The sequence below is a fragment of the Epinephelus lanceolatus genome, chromosome 18 (assembly GCF_041903045.1).
Source record: "Epinephelus lanceolatus isolate andai-2023 chromosome 18, ASM4190304v1, whole genome shotgun sequence".
NCBI lineage: Eukaryota > Metazoa > Chordata > Actinopteri > Perciformes > Serranidae > Epinephelus > Epinephelus lanceolatus.
This window is the reverse complement of record NC_135751.1, coordinates 8,111,909-8,137,363: the sequence shown is the minus strand read 5'-3', so window position 1 is coordinate 8,137,363 and position 25,455 is coordinate 8,111,909.

Genomic DNA, 25,455 nt, shown 5'->3' with positions numbered 1-25,455 from the left:
TTACACTGCATTTTACACATTTAATTGCTATTGTCAAAACTGTTAATTACTTTCCAAACATATAATAATGCAGTTACTGTAAATTACACTGTAATTTGCTACATTTCGCTACGTCTATATCTACAAAGAAATAAACATGCATGAACTCTAACTGGGAGCTACAATACTGAGTGCCTCTTTTCATTCCTTAATGACCTCTTTGACAGACTTGAGCAAGGTGAGGAAAGGGGGTATTTTGTAATTGTATGGGACAATTTGGAATTTCACTGTCTCTCCAAGCCACGGGTGGTTTGCCATCCATGCTGGGGTGGTGTCAATTTTCCTTCCACCTTGAGCTGGATTTATACTTCTGCGCTGAATCGACACCTGATGTGCACTTCATCACATGCAGCGACACATACCTGTTTATTTTTGTAAGCTGGGGAAAAAAAAAAAAAAACCATTAATTTACCCTGCTCTTATTTTTGGCAAATGGTGAATCAAATGCATCGGTTTGCAACTTAAGTACTTGAACATGAGCATCAGTCACTCTTGCGACAGTTAACAACACTCATTTTACAGCACCCACAGGTTTGCAGCAACCAGCATGCAGACAAGGCCAGCATTATGGAAGCGAATCATGACTAATATTTAAATTAAAATGTATTTGCAGAAATGCTTTTTCATTTTAAGAATGTGGCTGCATTATTTGACTCATATATAAAATTAATCGTCAATCATCCTATTTGCATTTTAATTTTCTTCTTCAAGACTGCTCATTCTTTTACTTAATTAAAATGAAAAAGAAAAAGTCATTTGAGATTTAATTTTCAAAATATGCCCCATCAAATAGATACCAAAATTCAATTTGAAATGTAAAATTTGAAAATTAAAATGCATTTGCAGAAATGCTTTTTCATTTTAAGAATGTGGCTGCATTATTTCACTCATAAATAAAATGAATAATCAATCAACCTATTTGCATTTTAATTTTCTTCTTCAAAACTGCACATTTTATGCCATAATCAAAAAGAAAACAAAGAAGACATTGCTCTTTCATTTTCGTGGTCTGCCCTGCAAAATAGTGACCATAATTTGAAAATGATTTGGCAATCTGAGCGGCGCAGGAGAGTGACGTCAGGAGCCGCTCTTCTTCAGCTGACCATGGTGCTACCCATCTAATACGGTAGGGGGCGGTGTGCACATTTGATATATAGATGCATCACAGATCATGGCGCTCCCTGAGATTGTGCTTTCTAAACATCGTAATTTCCCAAAACTGAATAAATACCACACATAGCAACACAAACTGCTTTGCTAGCTCAATCATGTTGTAACTAAGATATCTGCTGGAAAAAATATTTTTTTCATGGACTGTGGAATATATGGAATGTATACAAGTTTACAAGGGTCTTTGTTGACTGCAGCTTGTTAGCTATGGCCTCCAGGCTTATTACACACTGATGTCAATAGGTACTCCATATCATATCAGTTAATCTTAGCTGTGCATAATTTATTAATTTCAGGAGCAGATTCAATATTTGACAACCATATTGTATGGGTTAGAATCAAACCAAGGCAGTATGTATGAAAATTATTTAACGTGTCAATGTCACAGGGTTTCCTCCGGAAAAGTTGCTGGACTATTATTCGGTTTTGGGAAATCACAATGTCTGCAAAGTATAAACTCAAGCTGAGTGTATCGGCAATCCAACTACAAAAATGCCAGTTGAGGGAATCTGAAGCCATTTTTAACTCATGTTGGTGTGCAAACACGAGGTCCTCCATGGTACGCTTTGAACACTTTATTGACTTACAAAAACGTTAAAAACACCTACAAAAATACTATGATTATAACGAAAACCCATTCACTCGACACACACACAGACATGGTTGAAAAACTGTGTGGCCTCCCCTGATTCTCATTCCATAACACTGATCAACTGCGACTCCCCTATCTAACCTACATGTGATTGATCACCACCTACGCTCACAGCTGTGCAGGTAACCCGTAGCAACCCTAGTGCCTACTAACACTGAGAGACACGGCTTCTGCTACCAGTTTAAATGACTGTCAAGTCAGCGGACATATTAACTTCATATCCTCAATGAACAGTCCATGAAAAAATTATTTTTTCCAGCAGATATCTTAGTTACAACATGATTGAGCTAGCAAAGCAATTTTTTGTTGCTATGTGTGGTATTTATTCAGTTTTGGGAAATTACGATGTTTAGAAAGCACAATCTCAGGGAGCGCCATGATCTGTGATGCATCCATATATCAAATGTGCACACCGCCCCCTACCGTATTAGATGGGTAGCACGGTCAGCTGAAGAAGAGCAGCTACTGACGTCACTCTCCTGCGCCGCTCAGATTGCCAAATCATTTTCGAATTATGGTCACTATTTTGCAGGGCAGACCACGAAAATGAAATAGCAATGTCTTCTTTGTTTTCTTTTTGATTATGGCATAAAATGTGCAGTTTTGAAGAAGAAAATGCAAATGCAAATAGGTTGATTGATTATTCATTTTATTTATGAGTGAAATAATGCAGCCACATTCTTACAAATTGAATTTTGGTATCTATTTGCTGGGGCATATTTTGAAAATTAAATCTCAAATGACTTTTTCTTTTTCATTTTAATTAAGTAAAAGAATGAGCAGTCTTGAAGAAGAAAATTAAAATGCAAATAGGATGATTGATGATTAATTTTACATATGAGTCAAATAATGCAGCCACATTCTTAAAATGAAAAAGCATTTCTGCAAATACATTTTAATTTAAATATTAGTCACGATTCGCTTCCATACAGCATGGCTAGTGCTAATGGCACTTCAGACAACTCAGCTATTGGTCCTGCTGAAGCCAGTTCATATGGATATTTGCAGGACCTGAACATATCAACAGGCCTGCAGATTCCAACAGGAAAAAAAGTCCAAACATCAGCCTCACCGACAATGAATTTGAAAGAACACATAGAGATTTGAAGCATCCGACCACTCTTGGGAAGTATTTGTCAGTGAATGATTTAATTTTTGAAAAAGAAAGAGAGAAAGAAATCTAAAGACTAAAAAACAAGTGTTTTATTTTTTGGACTGTGAACTTAGTTCATATTCAAATTGTGAACTATAATGTAATCTAGTTCATTTTTATCTGTGTGAACTGAGCTTTGGGCTCTTGTGAAGTGTGAACATGCACACAACTGACAAAATGTGAGTTAGCGGTTGTGAAAGACTGTAATGTGTACAAGGCACCTTCTTACACTGATGTTCTCAAGTGGCAGCAAGGTGTACCTGTTTAATGTCCACATTTCAGTTTAAATGCTGTTTTCATATGTTGTGTTTAATTTCATCTTCTTGTGATTTTTAGTCTCACCATTTAACTCCAGTGCATGCTGGTAGCCCACAGGGACTGGCCAATCAGGAAGCAGGAGGGCCGCGGGCACTTCCTGTCAGCAATCAGCGCCACTCAGGTGTGATGGATGGATATGACACACGCACACGCGCACACACACACACACACACACACACACACACACACACGCACACACACACACACACATGCACACAAGGCTTCACCAGTTTTCCATAAATCTTAAGGCACACAAAAACACACACCTGCACAGCAATTTTAAACACACACACATGAAGTTAAACAGCGCATGGTGTGTGACACCCCCATCCATTTCACTAAGACAGGACTGTGTGTGCCAAAACCTGACACTGCACAGACCCACTGTGTGTGTGTGTGTGTGTGTGTGTGTGTGTGTGCGTACGCATGCACATGCATCAAATATGTATTACATTTTTTGTCAGTTGACTTTACTTGCTCTCCACCTCACTCTTACCCATTTATTCCACCTCTCTCTGTCTGATCCTTGGTTTTCCTCTGTCACACTCTTCCATCTCTTTCTTCAAATCTACTTTCACTGTTGATTCTCTAATTTTTTTCCCTCTTCGCACTGAGAATGTAAAACAAATTCTACTCTAAGTCCTGAGGGATTATTTGTCATTTATTTTAAAAAGTTATTTAACTCTAATAATAAATTAGAATGACCTCCGAAATGTAAAAAATAGATTTATTCCTCTCAAATGGACATATAAAATGAGTTTACAGCAGCACAGTGACAAACCTCCACAAGTGAGAAAGTGTATTAAAAAATAAATCGACTGGCTTGTAGTTTCACACTTGACACAAATAGTGATGTCTCGGGTGAAAGTGGAAATTTGTTTAACCTATCCACCTCCCCTCTTCACCTTTCCTCCCGCCCACCCTATGCCAACATTTTCACTCTTTATACTCTGGAGGTTGTTAGGAGCATTAAAAAATGCCAGACCCTGTTGCATATCATACCGCTGCTAAAGGATGCCCTGGTGCGTTGGTATCTGATGCTGAGGGCCACTGACCAAGCATCAGTGTTTGAGGAGTTGAGAGTGAGACAGGGCTGGTTAAAACATTTCATTTTTGCAGATACTCATTAACAATAGCGATTCAAATTCTAATATTATACATGTTTATACTTGAGATTGAGTAGCAGTCTAAAATGCATCTGACTGCCTCACTGAAATGACAAATAAAACAATAAAAGTATTTAGTCATCAGCTATAGGAGCCCTTTACACGAAAGTAAGTTATTTTGAAATTACTTTAAAGTGAGTTTATTAAACATGATTGCAGTGTGGTTTCAGTATGAAATATAGATCACTTAAAAAGGTGACACCCAACAAATATAGCTACTTTTTCATCCTGCCTGCCGGGCACTGTATTTGAAAGCTCTCTATACTTTAACTTGAATTATGAACTTAAGGTAATTCATTTCTTTTAAATAAAACATTTTTCTCAAACCGCACACGTAAACATATTTTGAGAAACAAGCGCCTCACCTGCTGTGTGTGTATGATTACCAATTAAAGAAAACAGTGAGTGATCGGGCCACTGTGGAGCACAGATAACGCCCGCCTCATGTTTCTCCCTCAGCTCCCATTAATATGAAATTCTGATAGTGAAATTATATTTAAATTGTGGCTGTAGTTTTAAAAAATCTCTCCTTTGTGGAGATGAAGGTGGTGTTGTGTGTGTGTGTGTGTGTGTGTGTGTGTGTGTGTGGAGAAGGGGGGGGGGCTGTTAACGCTGCGAGCCGCTGAATGAAACGGTGTGGGGAGTCGGTGAGTGCAGATAAAGCCCTGCTCATGTATCAGCCTGCTCACCTGTCTGCAGCCAGACCGCTGTAATGGATAGACACGAGCTGCAACCATCACTCATACTCACACTGGCTGCTTCTGTGAGCGTGTGTGTGTGTGTGTGTGTGTGAGAGAGAGAGAGAGAGTGTGTGTTTATGTGTATTTGGTGGTGGTGGGAGTGATTATATGTCTGCATGGGTGCATGACAGTGAGAGACAGAGAAGAGTGTGTAGCTGTGTGTGTATTTGTTTGTGTGTGTGTGTGTGTGTGTGTGTGTGTGTGGTTATTTGTGTAATTCCTGTCTGACATTTTGATTGATACTTTTAACACTGACACCATTTTAGTAAAAGAGTCTTTCTCCCTCCCTTGCCCTCTCTCTCTCTCACTGTCTTTGTATATATATGTGTTTGTGTTTGTGTGTGTGTGTGTGTGTGTGTGTGGGAGGAAAGGGTTATGGGAAAGGGTCATCGGTGGGAACTGATGTGATGGACAGCTGGCAGGACACATAGGGCGCTGGAGCAGTAAGGGGTGAAGCGGTGCCGTCAATCCAAAAAAACAAACAAAACAAAACAAAAAGAGGCTGGGGCTTTTATTGTGGAGGCAAGAGGGCTTTTATTGTGGAGCTAAATAACTTTTACTCAACCACATTTAATCATGTGCTATTGAGATTAAAAATCTATTTCATAAGGAAGACCTGACAAACGGCGTTACAACAGTCTTGGCTTGGAGATCCCCTGGGTCTAGAGTAGCAGATACATCATATCCAACCCAGTATCAAGTTAGGTCTATGTTGGACCATAGCTCATCTCATAATCTCAAGCACAATAGACGATGTGGTAAGTAATAAGTGGAAGTGGGACTGTATATGCTTGTATGGAGAGTGGAAAAAAGTCCCTTGTAGAGAGCACTGAGAGGTGGCTCTGAGCTTGGCATGCTTGAAAGCCACCTTGAAACCATGGCTAAGGAGCTCTTTACTTGGATGGCTTAGACACTTAAAACACCCTTGATTTCCCACCTGTCTTCTAGGTGGCTAACTTCCAGCCTGCTAGAAACCAACCTCCACTCTGGTCATTTAGCCTTGGGATCCTAAGGCTGTACCCTGCTAGCCCCCAGTCTGCACCCCAGTTGGCTAGACTACAGCTTGCAAACCTCTGGATTGCTCTCCAGCCTGCTAGCTTCCAGTCGGCGAGCCCCCTGTCAGCTCCTGACTCAGAGAAAGCTAGCCTCCTGGCAGATCCTGTCCCTTAGGATTTTGAGCAGTCCGTTTTCCTGGGGACTCATTGGGTTATCTCCCTGAGGTATCTAGGGATTGGAGCCCCTAGAAGGACCTATGTGTCTTGAAAATATCGATCCCTGTACCACAGAGACTCTACTGTCCAGTGACTCAGAGCCTCAGCTGTACAGGGATCTCCACAGTCCAAGACCAAAATCGACACTCAGCTGGATCACAAACCTGAGTCAATTCCTGAATCAGGGGTCCCAGTCAACATCTTGTGTGTCCCTAAGTTGGGGGTCCTGCTAATGGCATGTCTGATTGAGCAGCCGCACTGTCTGCTCCCAAGTCTGGGTTCAGGGTTGCCAGTCGACGTTAAGTCTGTTACTGCACTGGGGGCACTGGCCGAAATCCTGTCTGTTCCTGAGTCTGTTCCTTTATTGGGGGTCCTGGCTGACACAAACTCTCTTTCTGAGTCAGGGTCCCAGCAGTTTGTTCAGTTGAGTTCATTCTTCACAGCAGTTGTACAGCCTGTTTAAAGTAGTATGAGGTGTTCTGTGGCAATGCAGAGAGCTATCCAAAGTTTGAAAATAACCCTGATGATCTCATTTGGGTTATCTCTGCTTGGACTTGAGAATTTTTAACAGAAATTCTGTGTTACACAGGTTGAAAGAAGTGGGTGTTAAGGAGGAAGGGAAGGTCCCAAGAAAAGATGCTGTCGAGTTGTATAATGGCAAATGTAGGATTCAGCAAATTTTCTGTTTGGGCCATACTGTGGAGAAAAGGTCAAGATATGATTACCTAATATAATTCAATGTAATGCACTATACATATACTGTATAAATCACAGTATATGTATACCGTAGCATACACACACACACACACACACACACATACATAAAAAACAATGCATACAGACCTCCTTGTTTTAAGCCAGATGCCCACATGTCTTCCTTTGGGATCGTTGCCATGCCAACCCTTGGGACCTGACCTCCGGAGGGGTGAAAGGTCAGACTCCCAGCCTGCTGCTGTTGCCACAGTGATGAACGGCATCCTGAGAAGTGTTTGCGTGTGTGTGTGTGTGTGTGTGTGTGTGTGTGTAAGAGAGAGGGAGATTAAGAGAGAGAGAGACAGACAGACAGAGAGAAAGAGTGAGAGAGAATTTATTAAGAGCCACTGAGCATTTGTGTGTGTGTGTGTGTGTGTGCTTGACATTACATATATTTAACAGAGAGAGATAATGAGCAATGAAGAGAGATAGAGAATCCTTTTGTGCATGTGTGTGTGTGTGTGTGTGTGTGTGTACGAGACAGACTGACTTTGTTCTCCATTAGTCGTAATCTGGAATAGAATTCTGATAATTTCATTAGGAATATTACAATCTGATTATGGGACAGCAGCAGGTCCTGTGTGTAAATGGGGTAAACACAAGGCCACACACAGAGCGAGAACTTACATACACTGAACACACACACGCACATCTCCTACAGAACAACATGTGCACACAGACCAACAGAGGGTTCCTGTATCCAGGTCTCCAGGGGGTCAATTTGCCCCAGGCCAAAGGAATGACATCACTGGAGGAAGTCAAAGGTCATGACATGGGGAGCAGTGGTGGTGTGTGTGTGTCATACAGAGAAATAGAGATTGGAAAAGGATTTAACCTAGACAGGACAAAAATCATGATGTTTTCAACAGAAAACAGCTCTCCTTTACATAATAGTACATAAAGCATAAGATTATCGATAGGCTAAAATGGACAGGTTCACCTACATCTCTGTAGCCTTTAAAAGATGCCACATTGACAGGCAGCAAACTGTCTTGTTAAACCTGCTCTTTGTCAGCGAACATAATAAATAGTGGACAAATAGCCTTACAGTCATTTTCAAACAGCACCCTTTAGGACTTGAAGTATCAATACACTGTGCTGGAATACAAGAGAGCACATAACATTTAATAGTTTTCAAAACGACCGGATGACTTAAAACAACAACAGGATTACACTTACATTACAGAACCAGATTGTGGTCTGTCAGCTGTCTGTTGTGGAAAGTTGAAGAATTGTTGGATGATTCTAAATCTGCCATCACAAAATGTGTTCAGACAGGGGCATAAATATAGACAGTGCAGGCAGTGCGGTTGCATGGGGACACGTGCAGTGGGCAAAGAGACAGTGGGCCCTCTAACAATGTGTTGGGTGAAGAATGGGCCCTTACGACTGATTGCAACCTTTGAAATATGCCTGTGTTCAAAGAAGAAATCTCATTACATTAAAAATGGTGCTATTTGCTATATATGCCCTTGAAAATGGCAAGTTAAATTATATAAATAAATATATAATTTCTTATTTTCTTTAGTAATTTTTGTGATATACAGATATGCAATGATGATTGCTGGGTAATATTTATGCTGATGTTGGCATCGTTCACTCTCGTAAAAGTTAACAATGCTCTTTTAACAGCACCAGAAGTTTTACAGCAGGGTTTTCTGAACTATTCTGAGACATTATAAGACCGCCCCCACCTACCTGCATGAGTCCAAAGAAATATTATAGCTGCTGCACAGCGATGGGTCCGTCCATGCATGGAAAAGCAGATTTCAAACCACTGTAAAAAATTCAGTTATCGAAACAAAAATCTGAAAATACACATCTAGACAGCATGGAGATGTTGGTAATTTGTTTTAACAATGATTGATTTGCTCCATAAGTGAAAAAACTGATGTTTAACTAGTTGAGCTATGTGCAAAGTGAGAAGCTTCAGATGGTTTCACACTGAAGTATTGACACTGGATCTTTGTACGAAGTTTGGTTTATTTTCAAGCATGAGAAGGCAGATTTTCTAGCAGGAAGAAGACTTGAAGATGCTGCACAGTGATCAGTCACACTCAGGCAATTTTAAGCAATAAGCTGGAGCACAAGAAGATGTTTACATTACAATGTGGATTCTATAAATCAAAAATCTGAGAAACATGTTTTTTGTAGGACAGTGTGAAGATGCTCTGTAGCAAGTTTGGTGTCAATTGAGCAAAAATTGTGGGAGGAGATAGGTTTAAGAAGTTTTACAGTTTTTGAAAAAAACTTCATAATTTTTAATAGGTTTAAATGTACAAAAGCTTCTTCAGTATTGGGGCTACAGTTTGATGAAAGTTGTGAAGTTGTAGCACGTATGGTTGATTTGTTATGAATTTTCAAAGTTTTGAACTTTAGACGCTTGCTGTAGCGCCACCGTCAGGACTATTGGCTTGAGTTTACAGCTGAGGATATCTGGCATGAGACGGGACCTTTGTGCAAAGTTTGGTGAGTTTTCACCCATGGGAAGTATGATTTCCTCAGAAGAAGAAAGAAGAAGAAGAAGAATACCTAGGATTACAATAGTGTCCTGGCAGCTTAACTGCCCGGACCCTAATAAATCAACACTTCACAGACGACACAGTGTAGCTTACCAGTAGTTTGCAGCTGCAGTAAAAGGGTGGAAAAGGCACAGTCCTGATACATGTTAGCTTGCCAACCTCTGTCAATGAGCCAAAAGTCCATAATTTTTAGTTTTATCCCAAAACTTCATCCACGACTCTGTAATTCCACCAGCAAACCACTCACTCCCAGGCTGTCCAACTTCAGCACACTGGCCGAAAGTTGGAGGTAACTATGGTGCTCCTGGAGCTCTGCTAAGCTGGTCTATTAGTCACAAGAAGCACGACTTGGTTTTGTTTTTGTGGGCCAAACTTTGTATTGAGTCTAAAACTGAGTAATTTTGCCCTACTTCTATAAAGTTATTATATATATACTTTCTTGTATCAACAGGTGATAATTACTTTTTAAACTGATGTTAAATATTTCTTTCATATTACACTTCCAATGTCTGAATATTCGTTAGAACAGCTTTCTCTAAAATGTGTGCTATGCAGAACTGAAATCAGAATACACCTTTCAGCTATAGACACTGGTGGTACAGACTCCAGGTCTGGAGCCTGTACATATGGATTTTATATTTTATGTTTTTTAGGTTCAGCAGGTGTTGGCCTCTGCCACCACTGTGTGGTGGTGTGCCTGTGTCACTCTGCAGTTACACCCCCAAAACGCTAGTCAGCGGCAGAGGTTTCTGTGAAGTGCTGTACAGTTTGATTCAAAACACACCCAAAACAGATTAAATATGGCTTAATAGAGACAATTTCAAACACAAGTACACAAATTGGCTTCACTATAACTCGTAGCATTCACAGACAAACACAACATGCTAACGTTATTAGCACAAGCCTATGGCATTTTACATTGTATAAATTAGCCTAGCAACTAGAGATTTTTTCCTCTTCTCATATAAAGCCAAGGACAACATTTAACAAAGGTAACAGCACACAATTTGGGTACATTACAACTCACAAGGTTCACCGACAAAACAACTGTCTTATACTAAACACGTTATCCAAACAAATACAAAATGCTAACGTTATTAGCACAATCCTATGGCATTTTACATTGTATAAATTAGCCTAGTGACAAGCGGAGATTTCCTCTTCTGATATGAAACCTGGATAAATCCCGAAGTATAAATCCCTGAAGGATATATCACACATAAGACTTAAAATGCTATTTTAGTGGAGGCTTTATTGTTTTCACAATTTATTGTTTCTTATCTGTGAAATGCAAGTAAATACAAGCTTCGTTTCCACTGAGGGAAATGGTGTCAGTATACAGCAACAGACAGGAGGTCTGCTTCACCACGACACATAGTTACAATTCTGGGGAGGTGCACGTCAAGCTACGGCATAGGTTATGGCGTAGACTCTATGTCGACGTGGAGCCTACGGCGTCAATTCAACGCAGAAGTATAAAATGCATGTAAGGAGTTCGGACATCCAGAGAGACCTTGGAGTAGAGCCATTGCTCCTTTGTAAAGGGGCCAGTTGAAGTGGCTTGGGCATCTGATCAGGATGCCTCCTGCATGCCTCCTGTTAGTGGATTTCTGGGCACATCCGACTAGTAGGAGGCCCCAGGGCAGATCCAGAACACCCTGGACGGATGTCATATCTCATCTGGCATGGGAAGGCCTCAGGATCCCTGAGGAAGAGCTGGACAATTTTGCTGGAGAGATGGAAGTCTGGAGTGCTTTGCTCAGCTTGTTGCCCCCGCAACCCAGCCTCAAGTAAGTGGTTGAAAATGGAATAGAATGTTTTTAACTGCTGCATTTGGTTTTATCCAGGCTACATTAAATTTGCATTGCATTTACACAATACCTTTACTGTGCCTCTTTTTTCATTTTCTGTATAATATGATATATTGTTTAACTGATAAAACATAGTGCTCACAAGCAGTAGTAGTCACTCATTGGTTTTTCTTGGCTTTTAAAAGTAAACTAAGGCCTCAAGCGAATGCAAGTGATGCATTCGCGAAGTGGTCCACAAGCGTAGCGGCAGCACACGTGTATTCACACCAAAACCAAACAGACACGTTGTGCAGCGGCCGCTGCTGTTGCAAACCACACCTGAACAGTTGGTGGCAGTAGTGTACCGTGTTTGCAAATCTCCACTAAACCCCAAAGAAGAAGAAGTGAGTTTGGACCCAAAGCCCAGGTTGGACAGGTTTGCACGCCAGTGATTATTCCAATGCTTGGAGAATTAATATTTAGCACTGCAAATCAGTAAGTAGTCTTTGTCTGCTTTGTATTACTACTAAACACGAGTTTGCGTGTGTTGTGACCTTTCTCGGCCATTGTAAACGTAGAATTTTTTATTGAATACAGCAACCATTCACTCGTGACTCACTGTAAACTCAAAATTCAAATTCTGAACTATGAATGTAGCTCTTAAGTGTTAACTTGCACAACACTCCTCATCACATCCAAAGCATCCGAAATCAGCGTTAAAAAAATTGTAACTTTTTCTGATTGAGCTCATTCTGATGTCCTTTTTGACTGGTTTTGCGATGCTATATAATTGCATTACTTACACCTTTGATCATTTTTAAAACAAATCACGACATGTTGCACCTTATTTGTCAGAGGAACTGTGTCATTTTGGCATATACATGTTCCCACGTTACCCCACTGTTTAAATGTGGGTGCTGCAAAAATGGGTGCCTCCAAGTTGTAGCAACAGGATACAGATGTTTTGCTTTCTCCAATACATATATATATATATATATATATATGAAAAAACACACACCTTCATTCTGCTCAGTAAAACTACCTCACTACGTTGTGCAAACTGGAATCTCATCATCACTCATTTATAGCCACAGCCATTCTGTATGTCAGGCTGCCTAAATGCATTGTGGGAGCAGGATGAATGTTTACGGTGATATGTGAAATCTACCTTGTGTGTGTGTGTGTGTGTGTGTGCAGTCAGCAGGAGAGGTGGAAAACAGCAGTTGCCACTGCAGAGATACACAGTGGGCTTGTTCACTAAGAAAATAGATATCATTAGCTAGCTGCTGCACACACACACACAAAATAGATATCATTAGCTGGCTGTTTAGTATTCATACCCATCCACTCTACCTCTCCTGCACACACACGTCGAGGCAGAAATTAGCCAGCAGCACCTGACACTCCATCATGATGTCACAGCGGGATTTGGGTGTGTAGGTGTCCATCTGTGTGTGTGTGTGTGTGTGTGTGTGTGTGTGTGTGTGTGTATGTGTGTGTGTATGTACCACATTAGAAGCTGGGAGGAATAAAAAGCCTCCAGCCATTAGCTACCTAACACACCCTCTGCTTCCTGAAGGGAGAGACACAGAAGACAGCGAGAGACAAAGAGAGAAGAAGGAAGCGAGAGAGCGAAAGAGAGAGATGTCAGTGTCAGTGATATATATGTACATATACACTATACTGAACATATCAATACTAACAGAAAATGCTCAGTTAAGATTGGAATGTAGAGAACAGAATATTTCTCCAAGACACATGGAGTAGGACAGGGCTGTAACCTTAACCTCACACTATTTAAAACATATATTAATGGATCAGCAAAAAAATTTAAAAAAAAAACAACTCAAAATTAAACTGAAATAAAGTTACTACTTTATGCTGATGATGTGAACCTGCTGAAAAATAAAAAATACTGTCAACACCCTGACAGTCAACCAACCCAAAAACAAAGTATTCATTTTTCAGAGAAGGTCCAGACTACAAGGAAACAAAGCCTTTCTGAGCCATCAAGAGATCAATAAAGACTGAATTACCAATTAGAGCCTAACAGAAGATACTCAAATTAATCATCAAATCCACTGTATTACATGGCAGTGAAGCATGGGAGACACAAAGTCTACAAGATTGGACAAAATGTGACAAACATCCCACTAAAATCCTGCATGAGTTCTGCAAAAATATCTTTCAGATGCAGAGAGCTCTGAACTCTGCATGCAGAGCTGAATATTAGGCCAATATTCTTTGAAATTAAACATTTGTAAATGAGACCAGCATTTCTGTCATCATATCAAAATAAGTGACCCGCTCTTACTTTCCTACAAAGCCCTCTGATGCCAAAAGTGGAGCCCACGGAGGAGTCCCCTCTGCCTACTTGTCCTGAGGCTGGGCCAACCATCACCCACTCTGGTCATTACATCACAACCCTGGTCAGCTCTCAGCCCGCTCCCTGCTGTTTGGGAGCGACTACAGATTATAGCAATCATTTTTCAACAATGTGTAGTAAATGAACTACTAAATCAAAGTTCTATGTTGCAAACAGAATGGGCTTTTTTATCTTGAGGTCATCCACAATGAATCGATTTAAAGAAACATAAAGGCCAAGGCAAAGACATGTCAATATTTATTTATTTTTTTCTGAATAATGATGAGCCACTTTGGGTAGAATTAATATCTGTTTGCATTGCATTATTTGTGCTTTCTCAAATAACATATTTGGATTTAGGTACATCCCTATTTCACAGCCATGTTTGCTTCCTTCTGTGGCTGTACTTCCATGTAAACATACTGATGTCAACCAAACATCATGGTATGAATGCTAAGCCAAACCTTGATGTTTTTTCTAAACCTAACCACGTGCTTTTGTCGCAGAAGGATATGATAATAATAATAATAATAATAATAATAATAATAATAATAATAATAATAATAATAATAATAATAAAATTAGGTGTTATGCCAATATTGTCAGTTTATTCTGAAAAAGACTGTATGCATCTAATGAGAAGAAACTGTATATTTCCTATGAAAAAAAGACACAGTCCATGTAATAACTAGAAAAGCACTCAGAGAGTGCAGACCTCTGCCAAGTAGGTGATATTCCCTCCCCCTCTGCATCAGATTTTGCAGCCTGCATCACAATTAGGTTATTTGCATCACTATCATTATTAGGTTATATATGCTTTCACCATGGAGACACTGTGGTGTATTTATTTCGTTTTTATTTTGTACCAACACAGAACATTAATTTCAACTTTAGAATTACAAAATTTCAACTTTAGAATTACAACAATATTTAGCAAGTAGAGCAAGACGTGCTCTCCGGCCACCAGAAGGCGCCATTTACACCGTCTTAATTGCTGCTCAGGCTGTCAGACCATAGACTTTATTTATTATTTTATCCACTTTGGTTCAACCGATCACCACCAAAATTTTATCATTTGTTCCTTGTCCCATTATCCACCTTTCCTTAAAATTTCATCAAAATCCGTTAATAACTTTTTGAGTTATTTTGCAGACAAACAAACAAACAAACAGACCAATGCCGGTGAAAACATAAATATAAATTGACACATCGTTCTAGAACATCAACAATAGACATACCTTGCACAAAGTATCGATTAACCAGGGCACCATACTCTGAGAGTGGTAGAGTGTACTTTACGTACTCTGGAGGAATGGAGCAGCAGAGCACAGAGCGGAGTGAATGTGTGATTATCTTAACCATTTGTTAATTCACATAAAAATAGAACACTGTTCTTTGACCAACAGGGCTCTCATTTTTTTGTAGAGCATCACACTGAACTTATGAATGCACCATGTCAGGTCACTGACTCCAGGCCACGAGTGTTACTTGAATAAGTAAATACTGACCAATGGAACCAGACTGGCCGACCCGTATGCTCTCACTCAGTGGATGGATGATTTGACAGGATTGTCGAAGGTGGGATGGCTGGCTCTTTGGTTGATTATACTGTAATGCCAATCTTACAGAGGAGGACAACACTTGAACAGTTTCCTCCAGTTTGTTTCGCTATTGAAGCTACTGTTAGCTACATGCTAAAAAGTTAGTGTTACAGAGAAATCAGTATTCATCCCTTCAACAGTAAATACTTTTTCTCTAACCTGAAGTGAAGTGTGCACTGCATATGTGAGCATTTTTGATGACTGCTTCCATCTAGTCCTTTCGTCTTATCGCATTTAACAGTAGTTGTCTTCATTTTTGTTGATGGGCAGTGGCAGTTGGTATGCGATAAAATTTAGTTTTGAGCCATGACTCCTATTCGGGCTCCCAAAAACACAACACAATGACATTTTAGAGTCCTAGGAAACCTACAGCCCTGTAGTGGTGAGTCGAGTTCTGCCTCCAGCTAATGAAATGACGTCATCCTGACATTGGCCCTACAAGGGTCTATATGGACTCTTACAAAAGTGATTCCCCTCAATCATCACTTGTGACCTACTAGAAGTGTGTGGCGGTATCCTCATCCAAAGAGACTCTTCTCTCTCTTCTCCTGTATTTTACAATTTTTCTACATGAGGCCGGGACTTTATAAGAAGGTAGTTACCAGGTGCCAGACTGTAAGCAGCATACATCCAAGAGGACAAATTTGCTCCAAAATAAGAGTTCTTGCATTGTTTATCTTGAAATAACCCACTAAAAAAAAGGCCACTACTTACTACTTTACTGCTTTTTACTACGGTGCCATTTTCTTGCATTGTTAATATGGGATGCCTGTGGCTCAGAAGGTAGAGCACGTCGTTGGAAGATCGTCAGTGTGATCCCTGGATCCTTCAGTTCACATATCAAAGTTTTCCTGGCATACTGAACCCCAAATTGCATGTGAATGTTTAACTGTAGCAAGGTTCACATTTTGTTGTAGCATCGGCCACCAGTATATAAATGCAATGTAGCAGTCAGCAGAATGGAGAGACGCTATACAAACTCTTGAAACTCTTTACACTGGCTTTTTTGGGGTGGGGGGGGGGGTTCCTTATGTGCTGTGAAGGTCCAAGGACAGAGGGATGTTGTATGCTGTAAAGCCCTCTGAGGTAAATTGTGATTTGTGATGTTGGGCTTTATAAATAAAACTGAATTGAAATTGAATTGAATTAATGATGACACTATATAAAAAATAGAAATATATATAGACAATATTAGTGTAGTTTTAGATAATATTTTCCCTGTCAGAGGTTTTAATTATCTTGATGTTTCAAATACTGGGCTCTATTGGGGTTTTAAACAGGCAAATCATTTTCTGAGCAAATTTTATTTTGGAGAACATATCTGATGTGGAAGACCTACAAGAGGTTCTGGGAGCAGTATGGGCAAGTGTGTAATTCCTAGTTGATCTAGGTACAGGATAGTTATGGCAATACTAAAGAAATTGGTAAGATTAAGGAGAAAAAAAACGAACTGATTTTGAGAACATCAACTTGTTTTCAGCATGACTTTGGATTCTAAAAGCCTCCCAGGCTGCGCGATCTGAGCCGAAGCTGTCCATAAGTGAACTATTGATCTGCATTGACGTCTGTGCCCCATCAATGATCTTCTCTTCAAAGTCCTCCATATGGAGAGGAGAAATTGACATGTAGGTGGGGAACTAATGACATGAATGTATTAGTAGCGATATTGTGAATCTGAGAAATGGGATAGACAAGACCAGGGCAAAGACCATGGACGCCTCCCAAAATAAACAGCATTGATGTATGCATAACAAAATTACATATTGCACCAGGACAGGGATAGAGGGAGGGTAACACAGAGAAAACCCCCCACAAATTGACAGACAAAGAATGCCCTTTCATAGAGAGCTGAGAAAAGAAGCCGTACATGTATAGGTACATGATGTGGCCAAAAGTATGTGGACATTAGTATGCGCTTTTCTCAAACTGGTACAGCCATTTCTCTAACTGTTGTTACAAAGTTGGAAGGACACCATTGTCTAAAATATCTTGTATGGTGCATCAGTAAGTTTTTCCTTTCTGTGTTACCAAAGGGCACAGCCCCACAACAACATCTGGAGAATGAGCGGAGGGCTGAGCCAATCAATATGCTGTGTGCAGCTCTACGATGAAATTAGATTTTACCTGTTTTAAATTCAAATTCAAATTTGCAATTTAGTTTCAATGTTTGGACAAAATTACAAAGTCGCATGGAATTCACAGGCATTGGCTGAATTTGTGTTAATTGCTGCAATCACAACATCCTGGAGGGGCTGATGTGGCATTGATGTGTAACTAATATAGCAGACCGATAGAGTGTTACAGAAGGTAAAAAAAAAGAAAGAAAAGAAATTGATAGAGGGAGAGAAAAATCGACAGCTTGGCAGATTATTGATGTTTCGTCAGACAAATGGCTGAACATTATTGGTCACAATATTAGTATTTTACCCTCTTGTCATTGCTAATAGGGCTGGATTGATGGTGTGTGAGGAAGGACTGACCCACAAGCCCCATTTTTCAATTCTCTTAATTACATTCAGAGTGTGTTACAATCAGTGTGTCACATTGACATTATACATTAACTGTGGTTAACAACAATACAATAAGGTTCTTGCTTCTTTGAAGATTAACCTAAATCAAGACACTTTTATTTATACAGCCTAAAATCCCAAATTTGCCTCAAATGGCTTTACAGCATATGACACCCTTTTACGCAACTACCTCAATGTCTGCTTGAATGGTTGTGTTTCAGAGGTGGTGATAAGCATCACTGTTACACCCTAAAGGAACCATACTGTTCCTTTTCACACTTTACACCTCAGACTTTCACTTCAACTGAGGAACCTGTCAGTCATCTTTGATGACTCCTACATCATGGGATACATTGACAAGGAAACTGATGGAACAAGTATGGAGGCCTGATGGAGAACTTCATAGTATTGTGCTACAACCACAAGCAGATGGTAGTGGTGGATAATAATAATAATAATATATAATAATACTACGCTGTAAACCCCAATTAGCTCACTCAACTTAAAAAAAATTTGGAAACAGCTTTCGCTCAAAACTTCTAGTTTACTACAAAACAGTCACTTAAAAGTTTTGAATACACCAGACACAAAATAAATGCGTCACATGACCCTTGTCTGACAGGAATTTTATGTCAGTTTAATATAACGATTTGTTGTTGTTTGAGTATTCAAGTTTAAGACAAATGAACGTGAAAATACTGAGTATACATTTTACAACTTTGTGTATATGACTTAGATCATGGTGCAAAATGTCTTTTACTACAACATAAACTGAAACCGATTAGAGCCATTGTTGATAACATTAATCACTGTGTGATGGGTGACGTTAGTGATTTAGAACACATTTAAATACAGTTTTCTTTGGCTTACAGCCCTCAACACATTGTCTCACGGCATGCTGGGAAACTCTATCCATTTAGCCCCAACACGCCACAATATGTTAAGTGCACAATGATAGTGTTGTTTATTGACCTTAAGCTATGTAGGTGAAATAGGCATTATGCATTTTGGTCAAATAATTTAGTCAAAAATTGTTGACGTATCATAAAAAAGTACGCCTAGCTCACAAGGGATGAGTTTTTGTGTCAGGTGGACATCAAGCTTGAATGTCATTTTGACAATTCGGAGCATTTGTGTAGACTCTTGATTAAAATTTTGTGTCATGAATGGATTGAGGTTTACAGTGTAGATCTCACTGCTATATTGTTATTATTGTGCTTTTATACTATTAATTCACATGCTATACCTTGATCAAGCTCAGAATTGTGGTTTGGGTAAGGTAAATGCAACTTTTTTATACTATGTTGATGTTCCACAACCCATAATGTTCACATCCGACCTCAGCCTCAGTCAAGATACCTGGCTGGCTATCTTTAACCTTTGACTCACCCTTCTTTTTTCCACTGAAACAAATGATTTGAATTGCAAGATGAAAACAATCAAAAACAAAAACTGAATTATCCTGAGAAAAGGAGTAGAATAGTAGTGAGTAAAGAAACAGTCACATCTCTCTTTCTCTCTCTGCCTCTTATCCATTCATCCATCTCTGGCTCAGCCTGTTTGTAGCTGAAGAAGATGAAACGGAGGTGACGAGGATGAAAGAGAGACAACAAAAAAGATGAGAACACAATATGGAAAAGGAGGAGGGAGGAGAGCGCTGCAGGCGCACATGAGGCTTTTTGTTTCTCCTGCCTGGTGAGTTTATGACCATTTATACACACACACAAAGACACACAAAAACATGACACACTCATATTTGCATATACACACTTGCACAATATGTGTGCGTAAACACACATGCACAAACGCCAATGTGTATGAGATACACACACACTCTGCACTCAGAAGGAGAGAGTGTGTATATGAGTGTGTGTGTGTGTGTGTGTGTGTGTGTGTAGAGTTGGCACAGCTGCAGCTCTGGGTGGGGGGTCTGACACTGTACTGCCTCGGGGTAGAGACTCTGGTGGTGTGTGTGTGTGTGTGTGTGTGTGTGTGTGTGTATTAGTATCTCTATACACATTTGAAATGCTTAACACAGTATTGTGAGCGTGTACATCTATGTGCATGTACGTGTGAGTGTGTGTGTGTCAGTGTGAGTGTGTGTATGAGGGTCTTGACCCCCATCAGTCTCACTCAGGACTCACTTAACGGCACCAGAGGGGGCCTCCAGCAACACTAGCACCAGGGGGTGGGACGTGTATGTGTGTGTGCGCGTGTGTGTAGGTGTGTGTGCTGTGCTGAGCAAGCAGCGGACATAAACACAAACACACACCTAATGAAACACAGCTCATTGTTACTCATTGTGCTGCTGCGTTAGATATTATATTAAAAAAAACTGAAAAACAACCAGCATTTAATTTCAGTTGTTAAGATTAAGAAATGGTCAACATTTTTTTTTTTCAGTTGAGGATAACCAATGACTGATGGACTTTTGCAGTCTTACACAAGTCACAATCAGTTGCAGATAAATGATGTGATTGTGTCTCCCTGTGGAATATAAAGAGTTCACTGTTCACTTGCACTAACAAATATAACAACTTTATTTAGAGTTAACAATTTAGATTGAGAACCTTAGGTGCAGGTATCTTCATTACTTGCCAGGGTGAAGAGGCAACTGGGACTATGGAGAGAAATCCTGGTGGACCGGTACTGTGGATTGACCTAGGTGTGGACCAACAATATGTTAGTGTAATACGGCAGCTTGGTCAGCAGCACTATGCTTCAAGTTAACCCTCTAGTCAGTTTTGACATGTCTGTTTTCATGTCAATTTCTGCTCATTACATGCTACAGTGGCCTTCAAAATACACGGGAAATGTAGTTTTCGCCACCAAAACTACCTTAGGTCTGGGCAACAAAACTGTGGTTAGAGAACAATTGTTACAGTAACTTAAGTAAGTATGTCATTTGATGAGTATATCACGTGACATATACTAGTTAAACATAAAAAAAACAAAACACATGGAACACGAACATGTTTTCCTAGGGCAAAGCCAGGTGTACGTGGGCGGGATTACACTGGAGTTAGTTATTAGCAGCCACTGACCAGACTGCCCGGTTTGATGCCCTAGGAATGAACATGTTTTCTCTACATTTTCTCTCAAAGTTTGGGCATACATTTGAGCATAGTGTTGTCATAAGTGATCTCCAAGCAGAGTTGAGGAAATTCCTCTTCAAGGCATTTCATTTCAGGGTAATATTCTGATGTCTTCGACTAGATGTTTCCTTTACATCAGGGTTGTAGAAGGGGTCACTGGTCAAAGGGGGTTGGGAGTTAGGTTTAGGTAACAAAACTACTTGGTTGTGGTTTAGCAAATGTTACTAAAAAAAAAACACCAGGTGAGTCGACTCATGTAAGGAGTTGGCAGTTAGCTCAAGGCAACGAAGATACTTGGCTGTGGTTAGAAGAAGATCGTCTAAAAATGATGCAGATGGGTTTAGATTTAAGTTTTTTGAAAGGGGGTCTGCCCATTGGTCCAACATCCCATTGTTCCGACCATATTAAACTCATTGTTCCGAAGTCCCATTGTTCCGAAATCATAATGATGCCCTGTGGTTAAGGTCTGGTTAGGTTTAGGCACAAAAACCACTTGGTTAGGGTTAGGAAAAGATCATGGTGTGGGTTAAAATGAAAAAGAAAGTGGCAAACACATAAGCTGTGAGCCTGCTCCGCCTCAAGCCTTTCCCAGCTGACCCAGAGCTGGTCGCGGCGCACCATCAAGGCAAAAATACGCCCGCCGGGAGCCGTTCAGCACCGTGGAGAGTTCCCCACACAACCCGGACCCCAGTGTTAATAACAGGAGGTTATGGTGTTTCATTCTCTCCTCTCTATGGCACTTGTATCTCGACCAGTACCCTACTTTTGTTGCGTTTGCTGATCATCTATGGTACACAAATACAGTACAGCCTAGTATAATCACATATCGGAACAATGGGACGTCGGACTAATGGGATGTCGGACCAATGAGCTGTCAGAATAATGACATGGACCCTTTGGAAACTTGGTGTGTCTCATACAGACACTAAAGGGTGCCTCTGGCATCACTGTAATGATGCATCTGAACAACAATTATCATGAATTTCATGCAATCATTCCAAAGTCGTCAAATTCTGCTGTTTTGTCAGTGGTTTTGGTATCAGACACATGACACCAAAAGCCACCTTTGCGGCAGAATGATACACTGCTGGGCACTGTTAGTTGGTAACATGGCCGGACGGAGCCTTTCGTGGTGGCTCCGTGATACGCCACCAGTCAACCAGATGGCACCTGCCACAGCAGTTTATATGCGGATGGGCAGCGTTAGCTCATAATGTGGCTGGACAGCACCTGTGCAAGTGGTATGATACACAGCTGGACAGCATCAGGTTGACACGCTGCTGGTAAAAATGTAATATAAGAAGCAGGAAAGTCCACATAGGGTGGATGGGAGACGTGATAGATGGCTCTAACAAACCTGGACTTTCACCTGGGTGGTTGGTATTCGCTTCCCCTACGAATGTAGAGCTAAACCATGATGTTTTTTCCAAACCTAACCATGTGCTTTTGTTGATGTCCTGGCGCTGATAGTGGCAACCAAGTCAACAGCAGACGCAGAAGGATGCCTGGCGTGTAGACATGAAAGGCCACAGACAAAGTAGCAACATGTGACAGCTTGGGATATGAACGTGTTGCGTATTTTGATGCTCCTGGAATAGGACCAGGCTACATTATATCCCCAATCTTTTCAAGTGTGAAACCACCAGTACAACAGCCATTAGTTTTACTACTGCCGTTCCTACTGCTGCTAATACTACTTTTGGTACTACTTTTAATACTTCTGCTTTTGGTTCTACTGCAAGTCAACTAGTGCTTCCTCTACTACTATGACCTCTGATGTTATTGCTACTAGTGTTGCTGTTGCAACAACAGTTACTACTCATGGTCACATTAACTTGTTAGAGGACCCTGGAGAACCTGAGCCCACATCCCCATCCCTATCTTTGGTTATCATGTACAGTGTTCCTGTGCTGAAATATTACGTTTGCAGTGCGGTTAAACCAAAATGCGTTTTATAACATGCAACATGCAAGCATCAAATAAACAGTAAGGACACTCCTCAAGACAGGGCCTCAAGATGACAAGATAAAGCAGGGCCCATAAGAAGGTCCTTATCTAAATCTGAGTCTTCCAGGGGTCCCTCAGAGTCTTTCACTTCCCAATGTTACCTGGTACTATTTTCACTACTACCACCAGCCTACAATTATAACTATGTGGACTACTGTACTATGGCCGCTTCTACGACGACCACTAACACTTTAATTACATTTATTGCCACAAAAACATTAAATGATACAACCATAGTACTACAACCACTGCTGTGTCTACTGCTGGGCATGTTACTACTACTCACCACTGCTGCTCATACTTGTGAAAAGTAAAGTTGGTGCAGCTCTGGGTTCTGTTTCTCAGACGTTCTTCAGCCTGGATTCCATCCAGCCTTCACTGTGGTAATGTGATATTTCTCATTAAACCAGGCAAAATAAGTCAAACAGACAGCACTGAAACACAATGTAGGCTCTGTGTGTGCATGTGTGTGTGTGTTAGTTGTGTTTGTGCTCTGCTCTATGAGTGGGTGTGTTCCAACAAGACAGGATATTCATTAATTTGGGAATAATTGATTATCGGCTTGTAACTTTTATACTTGGCTTGAGGAAGTGTGTGTGTGTGTGTGTGTGTGTGTGTGTGTGTGTGTGTGCGTGCGTGCGTGCGTGTGTTCCTTGTTTTATTAATTGTACCTGTGAAATTCAGGATAATTGTAGTTCATATCTGTTCTATTTTCATTCATGCGTCAGTGACCTATGACCTCCTGTGATTGTTTTCTTGTAATATTGGCGATTGATCTGTTTCTCACGGTGACCTCAGTCTGTGTGGCTAAGTGACAAATTACGAGAACGTAAAATGTGAATTTCCATCCAGAGGCTCTACAGTGTCTAAAGGAAAAGAAAACACAGAAACGCAAAAAAGAACGTGAGAAACAAACACCTCAGCCCTCAGTCTGACACCCTAAAAGAGTGAAATAACAGCTTTTTGAAAATATTTTTCATGCTTCATTTAGACGATGGATGCTGTTTTCAAACAGCGTCACCTTCAAACAGTCCCACAGATTTACAGCAGAACTAGGCACTGCCACACACACCCTGCCTGTACCTCAGGACATTGGAAATTCAGCAGACAGAGATGACATATTGTATGGGAACGCACCTTACATTGCAGTTCTGCGACGGGCCTCTAGAAACCGACAGAATTGACTTGACTGAAATTACTGTAAAACCACTGACTGTATAAAATAATGGGCATAGCCAGGGGTTAAAGTGGGCTTTGGCAGGTGAAGCAACCGAAGATCTGGTGTAGCAGTGCAGCAGGGAAAAATGACTCACCTCAAAAGCACTGTGAGCATTAGTGTGTGTGTGTGTGTGTGTGTGTGTGTGTGTGTGTGTGTGTGTTCTGTCCTCACTTTTTATAACTCTGCTCCGGCAATAGTCGGTGTTATGTTTGCGTCCGTAAACATATCGTTCATACGATATCTCAAGTATGCCTCAAGGGATTTTCTTCAAATCTGGCACAAACGTCCACTTGGACTCAACAATGAACTGACTAGATTTTGGTGGTCAAATGTCAGAAGTTATGGTCACTGCAACCTGATTCAACTCATTCCAGTTTCAATAAATTTGTCATAAATGTCCACTTGGACTTAAGGATGAACTGATTAGAATGTTACGGTCAAAGTTCAATGTGACATAATAAGACATGTTTTTGGCCATAACTCAAGAATTCTTTTGCTTAATATAACAAAGTTTCACACAAATGTCTAATAGGATAAACTGATGAAGTAATGACATTTTATATCCAAAAGGTCAAATGCCAACATCACATAATATATAATATAATATATACAACACCATAACTCAGGAACTGAAAGGAAAAGATTTGGTTAAATATTGAATTGGTGACACTAATCTTAGGGGGTCCATCTTGAAACTGTGCTGATTGTTTAGATAGATCTTCTGTGCTCCAGGAGGGGAAGATGTGTGTGAAGCATCCATGTTTTAGAATTTGTAGTGTCTTTGCAGCAACATCCATATTTGAAGCTTTGTCTACTGTTATGGCTACATATGAGCCTGGACAGACATGGTGTATATTGTAACTGTAATTTGACTGGTTCACAGAGGCATACAAAAGCAGGCAATGTGATCAGCTGACCCTCTTTTAAGGCTTGGCTGCATTCTACAATATATTAGCAGATGTTACATGGGCTATGAAACTATCATGACTGCTTTTCAACCCATAGCCATAGTGTAAAAGTGGAATTTGGCAAGTGAAACCAAAGGGCATCATTTGCTCAGGTTCATATTGATGATTGCCACCCTTGATCAAACCTGAAATTGAAGCCTGCAGCCTGCACTGCACCAGGCCAAATTAGTCCAGTA